Below are 4,686 nucleotides of genomic sequence, written 5' to 3'. Positions count from 1 at the left end.
CTCGGCTGATTACAAGAACTTTTTATTCTTGACAAATTTTCCGAAAAGCGCATAGTTTTTCAATAAAAAATTTCCAACGACTCCGTAACCTTTATTGCACTGTCATCCTGGGAATTTTCGAGTACACCCAGCAAAAAAAAATGCCAAAGCGTAGAGCCTCAAAAATTGCAACAAACTCCGAATTGGAATGGGATTCCGATGAAAATGATGAACGTATCATCATACCTAATCCAGATTACTCTGGCTCTGATGGAGATGATTCGTCAGATGACGAGAATTCGGGATCGGAATTTCCCAGACCGAATGTATCATATAGGTCTGTTTTCCATAACTACACAGCATCTCAAAAACAATTGGAACCAAATCACGTTTTTTCATGGAGTAACGAAGAAAAAGTTTGGATTGAAATCTGAAATGAAAAAAATTCTCCAGACGGACGATAGATATTCGTGAATCATTTTACTCTTACACGATTATTTTTTTATTACACCATTAAGCCATTTCCCTTTCGGGGTAGGCGTGACTCACTCGGCAGGGGAAAGGAGTAGCGTGTGGATGGGATAGAGATTCTTCAGATTGATCCAGAATTTTCGTGCTATTTATGTAAATAACACGTTCGTTCCGCAACACTGCTCCGACCCAGGTTGCTGATCAATCTCTCTAGCAATCACCCCAAGCGAAGAACCTCACGAAGCCGTTATGTAAGGTTCCCCACTTGGGTCCATTAATAGCCAAGGTCTTTGTTTCAGGCGTCGTTCACTCTACTGACACTCTTTTTATTAACTATTTTCCGCCATACTTTCCTGTCCTGGCATACTTCTCTAGCTTCTTTTATGTCCATGCATTTTTTCATGCAGGCTCTCGTGTTTCTGTGACTTCTACGCTTACACGATGCTTAGAACTATGAAAATTTTTTATTGAAAAACTATGCGCTTTTCGGAAAATTTGTCAAGAAAAATCACGAAAAATCACGTTTTTTTTTTTTTGTTTAAACTGCATTTTGGGATAATAAATAAATTTTTTGAGGAATTTCATTGGCACCTTTGGAAAGAGGAGATCTTAAGCAATAAACTTATATGTGTCTCAATTTTTTCTAGTGTCGAATAGTCTTAGTTATTGGCCGTTGAAAAGCAGTGTACCGGTAGTGGCGTTTTGGCCGTTTAAGGGTTAATTCATGCACCTGATACATACATATTTTTAAATTTTATATTTGGTTTCTTAAATCTCGGGAGGATTACTTTTCTAAATAAACTTCCGAATCTGTTATTCTATTATTTTCTGAAATCCCAAGAGATTACAGAACCATTTAGTCGAAAAATAAATTTGCAGTTCCTATAGCAAAGTCAAAGGCAAGAAATGAGGAAAACAAGGCGTCAAGAAGATAAATTTGCTTTACGGCGACTGCTACTTCCCCCTTTAAAAATCTGGGTCGCAGGGCTGTATTTATAGAATCTGGAAAAGGGGGTTGACCAGGGAGGGAACTTCTAGCTAACTCAAGAATATTATTGGATCGTCTTATGTCAGTTATTAGAAAGCCTTGGTTTCTGATTATCTACTATGTTGTTTCATCCATCGTAATTTCAAAAGAAAAAGATCCACTGTTTGCATCGAGGGAGTTTATGAATCACAGAATCAGGCAGATATACTATAAATACTTCTTTCTACGATTCAATATCGATTTTATAACCCATTAGAATTATTAAAAAAAAGTGGTTTTAGTTTCAATTTAAACCTGATAGTTTTATCATTAATTTTAAGCTTAAGCATTTTTCTTCTCTTAAAGAAACTGCCTTTTTTAAAGAGAGTATTGAAGAAGAAAACGATAAGAATCTTGGTAACACGGAAGCAAAAAGCGCGCCACTTCTATGAAAGAGACTATTCATTCGTGTCAAATAGTTTAGAAGAATGTCGAGGGAAGATTGTTTAATTGCTTTAAGAGCGATTTATTAATACTCGTCTTTTACGCCCAGATGAAATTAGTTACAAACTGCGTCGTCACATTTGCTGCAGATAAAGTATCTCTTTTGTTCACTTTTCTTTAAAACAGACAAAAATAATTTTAAAAAATGTATTCTCATTATAAAATTACAGATTTGCAATCAATTACTTTTATGATCGTTAAATCATAAAATACCAAGAATTTTCTTAGTCATCTAAAATTTCTACGACGAATAATAATTATTATTGTTGCATAAATTATCCTTGGAAAAAAACTGTAGAGTTTCTCTTTAAAATTCCATTGGAAATGTCAAGTCACCGGAAACTGATTGACTGGCTTCAAGTCATAAGAAATGGATGTTGCAGAAAAATACATCCCCTACAATATGGAAATGAAGGACTAATTGTGAAAAATGGTATTTTCGGGAATTTCATTAACAAAGGTACTAATTGTAGCTACAGTTACTTCCTGAAAATAGTTTCTTTGTTACAATCGGAAACATATGCAAAAAATTATACAAATTTGCAAAAAATAAATCAACGCTGTCATTTTTAATGTTCACGATTGAAGAATTTCCAGTTGCAAATTAGTCAAATTGAATAAATTTCTATTTTAAATCCTTTAAATTGATTGATTTGCAATTCTATATTTTCAAAATATAATAAGAATTTTCAATCGCACACTTTAAAATTACAAAACTTGGAATCGTAAGTATTTAAAGATTAACAGTTTCTCATTTTGGAAATTCATATTTTATTAAAAATTGGGCAAATTTTAAGCCTTGCAATTAAAAATTTTGTAATTTTTAAGTTTTAAAATTGACATTAGACATTTTTCCAATTTGGAAGATATCGAATTGTCACTTTTGAGTTTTAAAATTAAAAATACTATAATTTTGACGCTTAAAATTTAACAGTTTTGAATTTCGAAAACTGAAAATAATGCAATGTATGTAAGTTTTAAGTTATGCATTTAAAAATGCCATAATTTTGATGATTGACATTGTAATTTTCTTCAATTTGGAAGACTGAAAATTTGATTTTTTACCTGAAGAATCTTCAGAATCATCGAAATTTAAGAATTTATATTAATACATTTTTAAAATTGAAGAGTTTTTCACAGTAAACTTTTAATATTGAATAATTAAAAAAACATTAAAGTTTGCATAATTTTAAAATATAAAATCACAAAATTGAAGAATATTAAATTGCGAATCTTCAAGAAAGACCTATTTTAAAAAGACGTTTAAAATTTTATGAGTTTCAACTGTAAACATTCAAAATTATTCAAGTTGACGAAATTTTAATGGCAAACAGTTACAAAAACTCAGAATTCCAGAAAGTCTTAAGAACATCTTATTTAAAGTCCAAATGAAACTTGTTAATTTTTTTCTTTGCTTCTAATTCCTCATAAGGTATAATCTCATCTTTAAATAAAAGCTACAGATTAACTATTTTAATAATTACTTAATTTATTTATGATTATTAATATTATATTTTATAGCATTTTCAATTTATTCAGATCATATGCAGATCAGCCATTTTGTTTTTCTAAGTTTTTAACATCGGATTCATAATCAGCGACCTTGAAAACTTCGATATTTGATGGAATCCGCGAAAGTCATTTTTCACATCAAATCAATACCTTCTCCTTAGGATGAGAATGTAAAAACTAAAGAATTTATTTAGTATACTTGTTCACCAGAAACCCGTTAGTAACAGAGTTTGGCCCATTTTCTGAACATTTTTTACTTTTAGCCAGCTTTTCGCGATTTCCTCCTACTGTGTAACGTGTTTACAAAAAATTGAAATTTTTCATAAATAGTAAAAGATTTTTAGACATCTGGGTTTTGTAGCCTTTTCCGGAAACTCTCACACAATAAACAACATTAGGCACATTTAGGCTCACTTTTGGCACTCGTAGAAAGACAAAACCCATTTATGTAGCAATAAAAAAAAATTGGTTTAACAGAAATATCTTTTTTTTAACGATCTAATGAATTGAAGTTGTAGATTATAAAAGAGAGTTACTTTATCTTTATTTTGATATATAATAATCAAATTGTTCAGTAATTTGAAGGAGAAATTGTTTGAAAAAGCTATATTGCTATCCAAATACAAGAAAATTTTTACACCTACAATATTTATAAGTCTAAGGCCTGCTTAACAAATAAAAACAATGATATAGGTGGAATTCGTTTTTATTTCTCTTGTATAAGGACTCTATATACCATATTTCTTTTCTGATGAAAATTTCATAAACTTTTCGTCTCAAGGTTTTGGCCAGCTTTTCGAGTTTTCAGATCATATAGAATGGCGTAAATGATTTAATATACGCCTGATTTTTGAGCTGTTGCTAAAGTGCCTTAATTTATTGTATATCATTACCATGAAATGTTTTTCCTCATACCTATACACTTAATTTTGTTAATTTTTTTCCTAGCTTCTACCCGAAGGCCAAACTTATTTAGGGTCAAATAAGAACTTGCAACTATTATTATTTAAATCATTATTTATCACATTTTAATCACTTTTAGACAGAATTATGAAAATATAACTTCAATTTTTTAATTTATGGTGGAAGGTTTCAAAAAATTAAATTTTTAATGTTTTTAATGCTATTTTTTACGATTAAAACCAAAATCGGAACTATTAAAAAATTATTCATCACAAATAAATCATTTTTACATTCTCATCAGAGAAGGTATTAGATTTAGGCTATAAACAATTTAAGGCTGAAATGGGCAA

The 4,686-nt window shown here is 30.2% G+C and overlaps 1 protein-coding gene across 1 annotated transcript in view; it reads right to left on the bottom strand.

The window, feature by feature from the left end:
* Positions 1 to 4,686, bottom strand: part of LOC117172695 (unc-112-related protein) — a 208,235-nt gene that overhangs the window by 105,029 nt on the left and 98,520 nt on the right. The window lies entirely within an intron of this gene.

This window comes from Belonocnema kinseyi, chromosome 5, assembly GCF_010883055.1.
Source record: "Belonocnema kinseyi isolate 2016_QV_RU_SX_M_011 chromosome 5, B_treatae_v1, whole genome shotgun sequence".
Lineage (NCBI taxonomy): Eukaryota > Metazoa > Arthropoda > Insecta > Hymenoptera > Cynipidae > Belonocnema > Belonocnema kinseyi.
This window is presented reverse-complemented; position numbering and strand designations above follow the sequence as displayed.